Consider the following 17990-nt stretch of genomic DNA (forward strand, 5'->3'; position numbering starts at 1 on the left):
AAGTTGCCTTGGTAATTTCTTATCAAATTTTGAACCGGAAAATTACAGTTAAGGCTTGAATTTATGCTCACTGTTATTTCACATTAATACAAAATAATATCCTTAAAAAAAGTAAAAAGTAAATTATTGTCAGGAATTGAAACGAATTATTGAAAATAAGTTATTAGAGAGGTCGAGACCTTGTTATTGTACTCCGTCCAAAATCGCACCGTAACTAAATATGAAACCCGAACGGAAAAAACTGGGCTTAATGTTTCTGCGTAAACTAAAATTGTTGTCCCAGATTAGCCTGTACAGTACGCACAGGCTTATCTTGGATGACACTTTCTGATTGCATGGCATGATTTGTTTGAAGGAAATAAAAGACTTAGCGAGCATCTAGGGAATTCCACATGCTAATAGGGGACGACACTTTATGCATGCATTAAGGCCGGTTTTCCCAGAGCGCTGCTAAAATATATACCGTATGAAGTTCTATAAGACGGACTCTATTCAAATACCGACCATACATATATACCGTATGAAGTTCTATAAGACGGGCTCTATTCAATTACCGACCTTACATATATATCGTATGAAGTTCTATAAGACGGGCTCTATTCAATTACCGACCATACATATATATCGTATGAAGTTCTATAAGACGGGCTCTATTCAATTACCGACCATACATATATACCGTATGAAGTTCTATAAGACGGACTCTATTCAATTACCGACCATACATGTATATCGTATGAAGTTCTATAAGACGGGCTCTATTCAATTACCGACCATACATATATATCGTATGAAGTTCTATAAGACGGGCTATATTCAATTACCGACTATACATATATATCGTATGAAGTTCTATAAGACTGACTCTATTCAATTACCGACCATACATATGCATCGTATGATGCCCTATACGGCGGGCTCTATTCAATTACCGACCATACATATATATCGTATGAAGTTCTATAAGACGGGCTCTATTCAATTACCGACCGTACATATATATCGTATGATGTTCTATAAGACGGGCTCTATTCAATTACCGACCATACATATATATTGTATGAAGTTCTATAAGACGGGCTCTATTCAATTAACGACCATACATATATAGCGTATGAAGTTGTATTAGACGGGTTCTATTCCATTACCGACCATACATATATATTGTATGAAGTTCTATAAGACGGGCTCTATTCAATTACCGACCATTCATATATATCGTATGAAGTTCTATAAGACGGACTCTATTCAATTACCGACCATACCTATGCATCGTATGAAGTTCTATAAGACGGGCTCTATTCCATTACCGACCATTTACCTTTGCAGAGATGGACGTTCTGTCTAGCCCGGCGGTGTAGGGCCGACATCGACCGGAAGTGGGCCGGCTGTCGACTTTATTAACTTCCGTTGAGGAACCAGTCCCGCCCAGCGCACGTCACTTCGAGAATAGAAATTGTGCATTATTAAGTTATTGTTTAGGCCTCGTTCTGGGATACATGCATGTGCGTAAAATGTCATTTCAGAGTAGCCTGTGTAGTCCGCACAAGCTAATAGGGACGACGCTCTCCGCATAAATTTAATTTTCGTCCGAAAAAAATTTCCTCTCAACGAAAAATCCAATAAGCGGAAAGGTTCTTATGTATAAACATAAGGATCAGCTTTCCCATTATGAGGCTCGTCATAGTCTTGCTCCCCCCCCCCCTTTCCGCCCGTAATGGACGTATTTTTCTATTTCATGTGTATATAAAAATAATTCAAATATTACATTTGCTTTCATTAGATGTCAACATAATAGCTTTTTTATGTTATGCATATTTGTCATTTTGTTGACATTTGAACAAAAGTTAGCTTAAGAATTTCGTTGAAATAATAACTTCATAGCGTCAAAATGAAGTCATTCTCAAATGAGTCGGGCACACTTCGTTGTACGGTTAGTAGTAGTAGTAGTAGTAGTAGTAGTAGTAGTAGTAGTAGTAGTAGTAGTAGTAGTAGTAGTAGTAGTAGTAGAAGTAGTGGTGGTGGTGATGGTTATTGCTGTTGGTGGTTGTGGTACATTAATCAGCAGTATCAGTGGTAGTGGTAGTAATAGTTGTTTTAGTAGTAGTAGTTGTAGTAGTAGTAGTAGTAGTAGTAGTAGTAGTAGTAGAAGTAGTAGTAGAAGAAGTAGTATTTCGATGATGATGATGATGATGATGATGATGATGATGATGATGATGATGATGATGATGATGATGATGATATCGCTACTATTTCCATCATCATCAGATGCACTTTCAATATTACCTCACAACTGTCGGCACAGAGCACTGAGATCCCGACCGATGTCCCGACGACGTCGGTCGCACTTCATCCTCCGTCAGTACGCCTTTCTTAAGTATGAGCGCCTGGTTGGATGTTGGCATAACCTAAGCCACGGAACCGCATTTTACAAGCCAAAAACCAAAAACATTATTTTTTATAAATAAATGAAAGTCATATATTAACGGACGACGTATGACCCAGTGATCCGGGAAGAACTGTAAAGCGCCTTTGAACGCACATCTCGAGTGTGAAAAGGGCGATATATAAATTTGGTATAATTTTTTTATATATATTCATAAAAATAGATTTCAATCTTGACATCGCTTCGTATATGGATAATAAGTCAATCAAAATAAAAAAAATATATGAAGCATTTGTAAACATTTTCATTAATAATTTGGCTAGCAATACAATCTACATTGCTGACAGCGTTTAGTTCAAACATATTTATTGTAGCTCGATTGCGTGAACAGCCCCAGACTTATCGTAACGCTCTCGAGTCCGTTTCCTGGTTTCATCAGTACTTGGTGTCTTTTGGGGAGATGAAGACAGAACGTTCCCACTGTGGGGAGCGAACAAGTGACCCCTCGGTGTTTAAATGACAGCGTGTAGAATGTGAACTATTTGTAGTGACGGACAGAGCTCTGAATCGCCCAGTACGCTTGATTTACCTCCCCAGAAAAAAGTTTGATTCCTGATTAATGCATTTTTAAATATTCCCAATATGATTGTTAAAATTTTAGCATATAAAAATGATTATAATAATAAGTTTTGGTAGTAGACGCGTTTAATAACAGTAAACATCAATACGATAATCCTTCATTCAAATAATGTAACCTGTATTCTAGCAATTCGTGGCTATATATTAACTTGTATTCTCGCATTTCATAGCAAATTGTTTATATATTTTGGATAATAAACAAATAAATTCAAATTATAACAATGTAATATTAGGCAATGTAAAATTATAATTATTATTATTCTCACAACTCATTTAAATTACATTTACATAAAAGACGCACGTTACATTTTTTGAAAAGATTTAATCATTTCAAATCAACCTAAATGATGATGTTATTTCAGGAATTCAATACGTATTAAAACAATATCTCACGTGTACGTTATTTTGAGGAAAGTATTCATCATAAGTGACGTTTTTTTGTGGGCTAAATATTAAATTGCACCTCATATTAGCCATTATGTATTTAATCAGACAGAGTCAATTAGGGTATATATGAGCCTCGTTCTGATTTTCCACTTTTATTGGATTTTTGCTCAAAAGAGACTTTATTTGAACGAAATATTCCATTAAACGGAAGCCTGCTCGTACTAACCCAGGACGATACTGGAAGCACGTGCATTGTGTCCAGTTGTCCCAGTTTTGTATGTTTTATTTTTGTGTGAATTAAGAATCTGATTACATAAAGCATCAGATCGTTAACACACTAAACATAAACTTTGAACAAGAAAATGTTAACCGAACAAAATGCCAACAAACCGCATAGGAAATCGGAAAATAACTCTGGATTTGGTATAGTTGTGTGCCTGTAGCATATATCCTTTGTAGACTTACCTCATAATGCCGTTGCATTAAACCGGTATGTTGCGTATTCCGCACGTCCCCAACTTTTTTGAAAACGGCCATTAGAATTGCGCCGCGCTGTGGGAAAACGGGGCTTAATGCATGTGCGTAAAGTTTCGTTCTAGATATCCCGCACAGGCTAATCACAGACCGACTGCACCGGCTAATCTGGGACGTCGCTTTACGCACTTGAATCAATACCAGTTGTTCCAGAGCGAGGCAAAATTCAAAATACACCGATTTCAAGATGAATAGCAGGTATCACCGAACGTGAGTAACGACGATGTAAATACACGACAAATGTGGCGTAATAAAACCTACCCGGAAAAAAGAACAGACGGTTCGCAATTTTGCAGTCACCATTTAATTAAACATACCTATACATGTATTATAATATTAAATGGGCCTTTACACGTTTTGGTAATTTGACAAATTACAAAAAATGGTTTGAGATATGCAAATGTTCATTGTAGTTATGATATTTGTGAGGAAACGGTAATACTGAACATTTCACATGCTCTAAAAATCCATTATTTGCATCTTTTGACGATTTACAAACATGAAAATAAAAAAGCTTTGCAACGCGAAACGATTTACTAATTTGGATAGTTCTGTTGTTGTCGTTATATTGTGTGACACTACGAGGATTGCTATATGAAGTATAAAATACATCATTCATTTTATGAGCACGGATGGCCGAGTGGTCTAAGCCTTAGACTTTTACTCCTGGTGTCAGTGGTTCGAGCCCTGTTGAGGGTTACTTTTTTCTTAAAAAAAAAATATTCTTGTTTTTTATTGCAGCTTTTTAGATCCAATGTTTAAATTGATCAATACAAAGCATTTAATGATGAACTTAAATACATGTCAAAATATGTGAAAAAGATCCCTTCAAATCTCATTTCAGTTGAGACCGACTCAACTTGCCGTCTCGACTAAAATATTATTACTTGTTAAAGATGTAAGCAACGTTCTTCAAAAGGAGATTAATTTATAACTTTCTGCGGGAAATCGTCTACCAATGTAACAGTGAAATATACAGTTTCCAGATGAAAAGGTAACTTTCTCTTACTTCTCCAACTGATACAACTAATAGTAGGTTTCTGCGGTCCACAAATACGCGTTCAATCGACTGACGCCTTCGGTTTCCAGTCAACTCGTACCTAAGTCAACTCGTACCCTAGTCAACTCGTACCCGAGTTGGTCAACTCGTACTTTAGTCATTTTTCAGATTGGTCAACTCGTACCTTTTCAATATTTGTTCTTTATGGAAACAAATTGCGATGGGTGTTTGCATGCATTAGATGTTTTTTATGTTTATTGCAGGTACGAGTTAACCAATTAAAGTTATATTTTGGCATAGACTAACATAACTTGTATGTTTTTTTACCAGGGTACGATATGACTAATTAAAGTAATTACCTAAGTATATATATATTATTCTTATTAATATGTCCAATATACAAAGATTATATTATCTCAGTCTTCACGCTAAATTTTTTAGCAAAATAGCCCTTCGGGTTAATCAGATGGAATGTTGAATAGCCCAAAGACATGTTTGATAGCCCGAAGAGGTCAATATAAATTTTATGACTTTTTTGGCCAGGAACACCAAACTACTTATTAACAATAAGAAAATCTACTTCCATTAGTAAAAACAGATGCATGTGATTACAGTAATAAAGGATATACTGTTTCCTTTTGAAATGCATTTCATACAAAATGCACCAGATGATTATGCTGTTTATTGTCACTTTATTATTACACATGCTCTCATTGAATGATTCCATTAATCAGTTTGACCGGTGTTTGGTTTTATTTAAAAGCAAATTATTTATTATTATTACTAGGACAATCGCCAGTAATTTTCCGATTTGTCGGCATGTGGCTTCAGAACAAAATTATTAAAGGCCACTGTGTGTGTTAATTGCCCAATCTACCAAATGACAATGTCTGCTTCTTTAATTTACTCCAGATGTTTTGATAAGCATGTGTCAACCGTGAAAAGTATTTATATTCGTAAACAGATTATAAGTAGCAAAGTAGGTCACGTAGCAGAACGAGATTACAGAATAAACGAATGTACTACAATTATTAATAATTAGTTGAAAAAAACGTCTTCTAAAATGCAAGAATAATTGATTAAAACACATGGAAATCTAACTGTAATAAGGATCAATTTGTTTTTAACCCAATGCGTACAATATCCTTTACAGACTCTTTTATTTTTATTGAAAAATTACTTCGTCCATTTTTCATGAATTATAAATACATTTTCGAAAAATGCTTATAAAATTAAATACGCTTCTAGATTGGTCATTATTTTAAAACATTACGAAGTGACCGATACGCCAACATCCCGGAACGTGATCTACGCATGATCAGTTTGAATAATCTCATCCCGATTGGGCGTCATCATAACTTTAAATAGCAACATACCCGGATGTTTACACAACAGTTTTTAAAAATGGCGGCCGCATGTGTTCATGCAATTCTTTAAAACACATAACGTCATTTTAGGCATTTAAATAGCGAATTTAATCGTGCCTCTTAAAAACGCTTATAAATCAGGTTATTGATATAACGCTCAAATATTTAATCGACCGGTCGGGCTATTTTATAAGCATTTAGGATCGACCGACCAGCCCAAGAATCGACTCGGGCTTCGGGCTTGTAGGCTTATTCGAAGACTGTTATCTAAGAAATATATAGAAATCATTTATCTTTCAAAATATATATTTATTAACAACTATCATTATCGATGTTAAAAGAAAAAAAAACTTACGGTATGAATCAGTAAAATATTTGTTAACCAGGTTTTCCGAAGGAAAAAACTGGTTATTAGATTGGCGAATGCGGGCGGGCTGGCTGGCTGGCGGGCGGGCGGAACAAGCTTGTCCGGGCCATAACTATGTCGTTCATTGTCAGATTTTAAATCATTTGGCACATTTGTTCACCATCATTGGACGGTGTGTCGCGCCAAATAATTACGTCGATATCTCCAAGGTCAAGGTCACACTTTGAGTTCAAAGGTCAAAAATGGCCATAAATGAGCTTGTCCTGGCCATAACTATGTCATTCATTGTGAGATTTTAAAATCATTTGGCACATTTGTTCACCATCATGGGACGGTGTGTCGCACAAAAGAATCAAGTCAATATCTCCAATGTCAAGGTCGCCACGATTAAAAATAGATTTTTTTAAAAAACAAACTTACAAAGGGGGTTAATTTTGTTTGTTCATTTCAAAAGTTCAGTTTGAGTTTTCTCCCTTTATCAGATTTTTTTTTCACAATGAAAACCTGGTTTTGTGACAATTTTGTCCCTTGTTAACTTATTCCATTGCATGATTTTTATAAATATTACCAAATTGCAAAATAATTATCATCCATGTCGTTACACTTGTGTATTAGTTAATAAATGTTGTTGTTGTTGTTGTTGATATATATGCCTCAAATTATGGTTCGTCCGAAAATTGAGTCCATGATTTAATCAATTAATCAACACCTAAAATACTTATTAACACCTACGTGACACGGGTTATTAATATCGTAATTTACCTAATCTTAAATATTGATTAACACATTACTTGACACGTGTCGTTAATATCTAAATCGATTTAATCTGCACCTTTGTAAAAATGAAGAACACCTTTGAATACAAACTAACAACTAATCAATCAATTAAAAAAGATTAGGATTATTGTGTAAAACAAACTGATTGAATGAGTATTTAGATGTTTTAGCATTCTTCAATAAAATACTTAGATTTCCATGTAAATTTGAAACAACGGTCATAATATTCAAATAATTTGAACATTAAAATAAAAAGAATGCAAGTTGTTGAAAAAGTCAACTTTTATTCTAACTTTTATCAATCATATTTTTGTTTCATGAATATAGAGTAGTATAATTTGTGTGCATTATGCTATGAATGTTGTTGTTATTCTTGGATAAAAAATAAATTAACAAGCACATTTGTTACATTGATAGCACACGCCAAATGATTGCAACGCCAAATTCTGTAAACAACTACTGCTTTAGAGTCATTCATTGATACACTTAGATAAAGGTTTAATGAATTATTTAAAGCAGTAAAAATACAAACAGGTATTTTCAAGTAAAAAGTGGCCATAACTCCATTATTGATCAGTTGTTTGAGTTTAAATGTTACCTTCACCATCCTCTTATCAATATTATTATACACTCATTCCAAGTTTCAATGAAATCTGCACAAGCAGTTCCAAGATTTCGCTCCAGACACAAACGTGTGCTTATAATCAAGTAAAAAGGGCCATTACTCTGTTATTTGCACATGGATTGCAACAGCATTTTACACACATCATTCTATAATGATATATACACTTATATCAAGTTTCCATGAAATCGGTTCAAGCAATTCTGAGATATTGTTCCGGACGGACAATGCTAAAACTATATCCGTCCACCTATGGCGGTGGATAATAACATAAAGAAAAGAGAAGCTATTTCTTAAACTTTTATTGATTATTATATCTTACAACAAAACATTACTGCAAGAATATTAAGGGAACAAACTATAATAATAACATATTAGATCAACACCTTGTATTAGAGAATATGCATAATTTAAAACCCAAACATAATAAAATATAACATTTAACTGCATCATGATTCAAAATGTGAAGATATTGATACTTTATTGCATTATTATGTAAATCATAACAAAATAATCATTTACATACAAAATGAAATCCAAATGTACTGTTTTATTAATCACTATTAAATTATAAATCTTATTGAAACTTCATCTTGTCATTATAAAGGCTACAGTGTATGTCTGAATTAAAGTCAATTGTGGTCAAAAACTAGAAAACCTAGTAATGTCTTCAACAATTGGTAACCAATTTTTAGCTCGACTATTATATATGAAATATATAAAGTGGAGCTATCCTACTCACCCTGGCATCGGCGTGAGCGTCTGCGTGAGTGTCTGCGTTAGCGTTAGCGTCTGCGTTAGCGTGCAAATGTTAAAGTTTTCATACTACCCCAAATATTTTCTTTGTACCTTGACTTATTGCTTTCATATTTTGCATACTTTTTTACCAACATGACCCCAACCTATAAACAATAGCAGACAACTCTATCAAGCATTTTGTCATAATTATGGCCCCTTTTCCACTTACAATATGCAGCAAATGTTAAAGTTTTCGTACTACCCCATTTATTTTCATTGTCCCTTGACTTATTGCTTTTATATTTTTCATACTTGTTTAACAACATCACCCCAACCTATAAACAAGAGCAGACAACTCTGTCAAGCATTTTGTCATAATTATTGCCCCTTTTATACTTAGAATGCATATTATTGATAAAACTATATTAAAGTTGGCGTACTACCCCAAATATTTCCTATATCCTTTGACACATTGCTTTTATATGTTGCATACTTGTTTACCAACATGACCCCAACCTATAAACAAGAGCAGACCACTGTATCAAGGATTTTGACATAATTATGGCCCCTTTTACACTTAGATAATTGAACATTTTGCTTAAATTGCCATAAGTTCTTTATTTATGATCACATTTTATTATTACTTTGACAAAACAACACTTACCTGAATACCACAATGGATTCCACCCAAACAATACCCCAAGCCCCTACCCAGAATCCAATCCCCCCCCCAACCTACCCCCCCCCCCATTTTTTTATTTTTATTTTTTTTAAACATCATCTTATAAATTTCCACACCTAACATTATACACCCCTCTCACCCCCACCCCCCCCCCAATTTTTTTTTGTTGAAAGATTGTCTTATAAATGACCACACCCCACATTATACTCCCTCTCAACCCTCCGCCCCCCCCCCCCCCCAAAAAAAAATAAAAATAAATATTTTTTCCTTTTTTATTTTTGAAAGATCGTCTAATAAATTATTGAATATGAACAATTTCCCCATGATGGCTTACGTTATACTGTCAAGCACTCGAATAGTGGAGCACGCTGTCCTCTGACAGCTCTTGTTCAAATCTTATTTAATCGAGCTTTACAAACATTTGAAAAAAACAACACTCAACACAATAAGAGTTGGAACATTTTTTATCCTATGATTCATGATTTCAAAGTAGTGTTTGGTATTTAATAAAGAATATAAATACAATGTAGATACAGGTATGAATTTTTGCAAAAACCTGCTTATCTTTTAGGTGCACTTTTTGTCCTAACAGGTGGTCTACTTAGTACATGTATGTAGTGAACAAAATGGATTTCTTTACAAATAATTTTACTTACAAAATTCAGATTCATTATCTCATTCTTTTTTGTTTTTGTATATTCACAGTTGATGTACTGGAGTCAGATTGGTCAGCCAGTGAAAGATGTTCTGTCCCACAGTGGGTTTTGAGAATAAATGGAATTCTAGCCAGACACAGGACATCTACTTACCTGTTTCCTGTCCATGTGGAAGTGAGTGTAGTTGTTATAGTTTCTGTTGAGCAGCAGAATTAATAATTGAACTTAAATCAGATCCTGGAAATCTACTGACATGATCCAAAGTGTCTAGGTGACATTGACTGGTTGGAATAGTAGTCTAGTGAGTAGTGGTAACAGAACTTAAGCAAGACACTAGACATGTACGGACCTCCATCATGTCTTGGTGGAAGTGACTTAAGTTGGAATAGTTGTCTAGTGAGTAGTGGTTCCAGAACTTAATCAAGACACTAGACGTGTTCGGACCTCCATCATGTCTTGGTGGAAGTGACTTAAGTTGGAATAGTTGTCTAGTGAGCAGCAGGAATTGAACTCAAGTCAGCCACTGGACCTGTACTTACCTCCAACTTGTTGAGGTGGAAGTGACTGTGGCTGGGATTGTTGTCAAGTGAGCAGCAGGAATTGAACTCAAGTCAGCCACTGGACCTGTACTGACCTCCAACTTGTTGAGGTGGAAGTGACTGCGGCTGGGATAGTCAAGAATTACAAGCCAAGTTTTGTCAGGTAAGATAAACTATATTTCAATAACAGCCACAGCCTCAGTGGCATGCAGCCGAATCACAGATTGCGTGCTGAACTATGGTTTAAGTTCTAAGGTATGGGATATTGTGATCCGTCATTGTCTGCTGTCAAATGTGTGTTGCCTGTCATTTCAAGTACCACTTTTGGCTTTTGACATCTTCCTTTAAACCACAGGAAAATTTGGACATGTCTTTGCAGTCCTTACCCAATTGAGAAGAAATCCATATTTGATACTGTGTGTTGAAAATTTGTGTTGAACATTGAAGTTTAAGACAATTATTTATTAATTGCAGATAATAGCAAGTTGTTCTAAGCAATTATCTTATCATTATCAAGCCTGTTATTTATCACCAGTATTATCATATCATTATCAAGCCTGTTATTTATCACCAGTATTAACTCGGTCAAATTATTTTGAATGAGTATTCCATGAATTCCATATATTTATCTCAAACAATACATCATGATTGTTTATGACTTTAGTGCATGTCTAAAAGTATATGCAGTATGTATTTCAGTTTAATAAAGACATTAAGAACTACAATTCCATGAGGTGAATTAAGTAATTATTCCCGGACATCCAGAGAAGTTTGGTAGAAATTTTAATTTTGAGTTATCTCCCTTGGACTGGCATTACTCGTATATGTCACTTCTATTTCCAAATGAAGCATGATCCAACAAGGGAGGTCACATTTGGGTTGTTTACAAAAAGTGGTTCTTTATTACTTCACTTTGCATGAGTCTAACTATCGTTTAAGAGCTCTTTTCTTGTTGGATAAAACAGTCCGAAATTCCCCACTCCAGAATGTCGAAACACTTATCTGACAGAATATTTAATTCCATGCTACATGCAAGCTATTTTCATCACAAAAATTGTAAACCGAAAAGATTGGAATATTTGTTTTTGCGGTTATAGGCAGTGTTTCTGATTGAAATCAATTTGCTATTGCTTGAAAAACATCCATTTATTGGTATACACCAGAAAAGTGGTAGAATATTTAAGGAAAACATAAGAATTTTGATTAAATTTTGTGTCTGCCAATATTTTCGGATTGGTTTTGGAAATTTCAAATTGTACTGATATATTTATAGCCAAAGGCCAAAGGACAGAATATCCTTCACCATTCGGAAATTTCACATCACAAGTTTTCGTCGAAATTCTTATGTTTCCCGCAAATATTCTACAACTTTTTTGGTGTATGCCAATACGTTAATGATTTAAAAGTAATATTTCTTTGATTTTGGTCAGGAACTCTTTATACATTTGCTTAAAAAAGATGCCTCACATTTAGCGCATACAATAGTTTGAACCACGCGGCAAACAGAAAATACTTTCTGAAACCCTTAATAGTATTCCTGCTATCATTTGTCATCTATTACTTATGTTGTACAAAATTATTGGTTCATTCTACCAATTGTAGAATATTGCAACCCATCCCTGAATAATGTGAATATGCCATGAGGTTGGATTAGCATATATCCCGATCAGACTAGAATATTAAATATACCAATTGTTTGTTATAAAAAATAATTACATAGGTTACAACTCAAATTCCTCGTGCATAATACGAATATGCTTACTTTGGTTAAACTTATTATAATTTGTGTATTATTAACTGGCAGGGGAGCAACGTATGTGTGTTCTCCCTTTCTTTTTTTAAATCACTGTCTGAAGTAGTATTTGAACTTAAGTAAACTATAATGTTTACAAAGGAAATAAAAGCGTTTACCGTCTTGCTATACTATTCGAGCCTAACATCTTGACTGATTATATTAATAAATGTAGCATTATTTGAGTAAAATAATATTTGTATGTTTCTTATTGGCTTTTGTGATCATGTGCTTCATTTGAATATAAAACGCCTATGTGGTACATGTGTAGTAAACTTTAACACCCTGATGCCTGTGATGTTAATCCAGATTAAAGGTAAATATTACTCGAAGAGGGATTGGCAGGAATGTTATATACTTAGAAACATGCTGATGATCATTCATTGTTTAACCCCTCAAACATGATCCACGTAAAATAATGTGGGGGCGCTGCATTAAAAAACAATCAGGTCAATGTCAATGTGTTTGCTTCATAATAGTGCTAAACCAGGTCAACATGTTCACGACATAATACAAATAAATCAGACAAATGTGTTTCCTGCATAATACAACAATCAGGTCATTGTGTTCGCTGCTTAATACAACCATATCATGGCAATACATACCCTGACAAAGATATTAGTCTTTACAGTGATGGTTGCAAGTGATTTTGTGTTCATTTGCTGTTCTTGTTGATATCCGAGTTTTTCAAATGGCAGTGTTATATCTTCCCTTTGATATATGGCTTAAGTGCTAGAAGGTTACAAAATTGCAGGGCATGTACCTCATTTTTGTTAGTTAATAAATGTTAATTCTCCAAAAACTACTGTATTTATTGTTTTTAACAACAAAAACATACATCTGGAGCAGTTAGGCAAAACTTCCCTGTCATACAAATATAAACAACCAATAAAAACATCCTTATGGTAATTGTATTGAAATACGCAGACATCATTGCTATTTTGTAGATACTTTTATAACAGAAATGAGACCTTAGGCCAACATTTTTTATGCCCCCCTTCGAAGAATAGGGGGTATATTGTTTTGCGCATGTCGGTCTGTTGGTCCGTCGGTCTGTCGGTCCATCGGTCTGTCCGTCCACCAGATGGTTTCTGGATGGTAACTCAAGAAGGCTTAGGCCTAGGATCATGAAACTTCATAGGTACATTGATCATGACTGTCAGATGTCCCCTATTGATTTTCAGGTAACTAGGTCAAAGGTCAAGGTCACAGTGACTCGAAATAGTAAAATGGTTTCCGGATGATAACTCAAGAACGCTTAGGCCTAGGATCATGAAACTTCATAAATAAATTGATCATGACTAGCAGATGACTCTGTTGATTTTCAGGTCACTAGGTCAAAGGTCAAGGTCACAGTGACTTGAAATAGTAAAATGGTTTCCGGATGATAACTCAAGAATGCTTACGCCTAGGATCATAAAACTTCATAGGTACATTGATCATGACTGGCAGATGATTTCTATTGATTTTCAGGTCACTAGGTCAAAGGTCAAGGTTACTGTGACTCGAAACAGTAAAATGGTTTCCGGATGATAACTCAAGAATGCTTACGCCTAGAATCATGAAACTTCATAGGTACATTGATCATAACTGGCAGATGTCCCTTATTAATTTTCAGGTCACTAGGTCAAAGGTCAAGGTCACAGTGACAAAAAACACTTAATTTGGTTGTAGTTGTATGCATGAACTAGGATGTACTTAATAGCAATACTTCACTCATAATCTATCCTCCACAGTCAACATGTAAGTATGCTCTTCCGTTTACCAGATCTGCTTGACGCTCTTCACCAGTGGTTATTTCCGTACATCTCAATGGTAACAGCAACTTTCGTCTAGTACTAACATTGATACAGTCCACTCTGGTTTATCTCGACATCGGATATCTCGATATTCTCGATATGTCGAAGTAAGCTCAATGTCCCAACTTTTTTCCTTCTTTATCTATGTAAGTAAACATCGCATATCTCGATTTTCGTTATGTCGAATTATTCGATATGTCGATATAAAATTTTGTCCCGAGTCCCGATTTTACATGTATTTACTGTGGTTTATCTCGAAGTGCGAATAACTGTCCCAGTGTTGGCAAAAGGTGCGAAATTTTTTCTTTGATCACCGTCCCGCTTAGCCCAGCTGCTCCCGATACTCTGCGGTAGGCAATTGATGTATCATCGATTGCATCAATGATCACACGTGTGTAATGTCGTTAGCCACAAACACTTGAGTAAGGCCTGTCACTTTAACTGCAATTAATACACAGCCTGCCGAAAGGCCAAAATAGTAATTGTTTTTACAAACAACATTCCAAAATGCATTGAGTTATATTTTTGCGTATATAAAACGTTATAAAGATAATAACGATGATAAAGACAAGACTCAAAATGGTTTTTCATTTGTATTTGATCCTGTACTAATAATCTATTGCACTTTGCATTTCAAACAACAAAATGTACATGTACAGTTCAGTATTCCGGAACGTGATTTACGCATGTTAAGATGGAAAACCCTCGTCTTGATTGGAGGTCAATTGCATCATCAATTTAAATAGCAACATAACCAGATGTTTACTCGACAGTCTATAAAAATTCTAACCGCATGTTTTCATACAATTCTGTAATACTTACGTCATTTTAAGCATTAAAATAGCAAAATTAATCGTGCCTCGTAAAAATGCATATGCATGTATATTAGGAAGAGAGTATTATGCCTCATGTTGACGGCTTTGTAAGACCGCTTAGCAGGTAATTATATGTTAAAAACAAGGTAAAATTGCGTCTCATTTTCGTTTGAAAACGCCTAATCGGATATCTCGAACTCTCGTTATCTCGATATTTTTTCATGTTCCCGCTGACTTCGAGATAACGAGAGTGGACTGTATATTTAAGTGTAGACCCAATCCCAAAATGTTGTGTATGCCCCGGCGTTAACTGATGTAGGAGGTACATTTTGATTGACACATCCTTCCATCTCTACACAGTAAACACAAACTGACACATCCCATATAATATCAATAATGTTTCCTACAAAACTTTCATACATACATAGATGTTGTCATTTAACACTATCAACACACACACATCAACCTTACCTCATGATGCTGTTGACACTGACCTACATTTAGCTCTGTCTCCAGAGTGCAATCTCTTTTTAACCCTTTACCACTGATATACATATGTTGACACATTTGTAGTCCCTTAGAAAACAATATAAAATTAAATACCTTATATATCTAACTAGATGCAAGTTTTAACGCCCTCATTTCCAGCCCTTAGATACTGATTAGCAGCAACCAGCATAAAAACCTCTTAATCGCAGTTACTCGCAGGCTGTTCTGGTTTTATGCTGTTTGTGCATAACCATTTGCTAATTCTTAGAATGGGAAAGGGTTAGCTAAATTTCATGAATTCCATCATTTAAGCTTCCTGCAATGCTTAAATACGTACATGTATGTTATGAACACTCTCAATGCATGAAAATCACCTGCCTCATCTTGACTATGACATTGGCCAACTTTGGGACTTGAACTCAGTCAGAAAGGTTAAATTCTTGTCACACCAAATTTATCCATCTTTATTTTCACCTTGACATTTACCTCATGTTGTATTTAAATCTTTCACTCAGGCCATTTTCTTTTTAATTATAGTTGTCAATATCCATGCTCCTGGCATTGCCTTATGTTTTATTTCCATTCGTGTCTATTCATTGTCTGTCTGTTTGAGAGTAACCATCAATGATATATTTTATCTTGCATCAATTATGATTGTTGACAAGCTTTGTTTCATGCAAGGATGTTTGTCTTTGGATAATTGCAAGGACACCTAAGACCTTCATTTTTATGTCCCCTTTTGAAGAAAAGGGGGCTTATAGTGATCTGACTGTCTGTCTGTCTGTCTGTCTGTGTGTCCCTCTTTCCGTCACACTTTGCGTTTAGGTTTTGAAAAATGCTCATAACTTCTATGTCCCTTGAGATATAACCTTCATATTTGGTATGCATGTGTATATGGACAAGGCCTTTCCATACGCACACAATTTTTTACCCCTGTGACCTTGACCTTGAACTTAGGGTCCGGGTTTAGGTTTCGAAATTTGCATTTAGGTTTTGAAAAATGCTCATAACTTCTATGTCCCTTGAGATAAAGCCTTCATATTTGGTATGCATGTGTATATGGACAAGGCCTTTCCATATGCACACAAATTTTGACCCCTATGACCTTGACCTTTAACTTAGGGTCTGCGTTTAGGTTTCAAAATTTTTCGTTTATGTTTCGAAAAATGCTCATAACTTCTATGTCTCTTGAGATATAACCTTCATATTTAGTATGCATGTGTTTATGGACAAGGCCTTTCCATTCGCACACAAATTTTGACCCCTGTGACCTTGACCTTGAACTTAAGGTCCGCGTTTAGGTTTCGAAATCTGCGTTTAGGTTTCGAAAAATGCTATAACTTCTATCAAAGCGTTTATAGGGGGCATATGTCATCCTATGGTGACAGCTCTTGTTACTTTTACATTCATTACCAGATCTGTGAGAAACGCAACGCTCTTATTCAATACAGCATTATATAAAAAAACACAAAATAATGTTTATCGCTTATTAAATGTAGAATTATTTGTTTATCAGATTAAGCATATAGATCTTTAATAGGGGACTTTTCACAGATTTTGGCAGATATTGTAGTTTGTCATTAAAAGTTTTATATTGATAAATGCAAACATTAGATCTAGAAATTTCCAGTAAAAGAGTGACCCTTAACTGGGCTCAAACCACTGACCCCTGGAGTAAAAGTCTAACAGTTCGAGTAAAAAAGTGACCCTTAACTGGGCTCAAACCACTGACCCCTGGAGTAAAAGTCTAACAGTTCCAGTAAAAAAGTGACCCTTAACTGGGCTCAAACCACTGACTCCTGGAGTAAAAGTCTAACAGTTCCAGTAAAAAAGTGACCCTTAACTGGACTCAAACCACTGACCCCTGGAGTAAAAGTCTAACAGTTCCAGTAAAAAAGTGACCCTTAACTTGACTCAAACCACTGACCCCTGGAGTAAAAGTCTAACAGTTTCAGTAAAAAAGTGACCCTTAACTGGGCTCAAACCACTGACCCCTGGAGTAAAAGTCTAACAGTTCCAGTAAAAAAGTGACCCTTAACTGGGCTCAAACCACTGACCCCTGGAGTAAAAGTCTAACAGTTCCAGTAAAAAAGTGACCCTTAACTGGGCTCAAACCACTGACCCCTGGAGTAAAAGTCTAACAGTTCAGTAAAAAAGTGACCCTTAACTGGGCTCAAACCACTGACCCCTGGAGTAAAAGTCTAACACTTAGACCACTCGGACATCCGTGTTGATATATTGACTGAAGTATTTTATGCTTAATATAAGCAATACTCGTTGTGTCACACAATACAGTACAGGCACCGTGTACTTAAACAAAAATGCCTCACGGCGGTGTTCACTTTTCCCGATGGGTGACATTTTGCGGGGGGGGGGGGGGGGGGGGGGGGGGGGGGGGGGA

The sequence above is a fragment of the Dreissena polymorpha genome, chromosome 13, assembly GCF_020536995.1.
Source record: "Dreissena polymorpha isolate Duluth1 chromosome 13, UMN_Dpol_1.0, whole genome shotgun sequence".
Lineage (NCBI taxonomy): Eukaryota > Metazoa > Mollusca > Bivalvia > Myida > Dreissenidae > Dreissena > Dreissena polymorpha.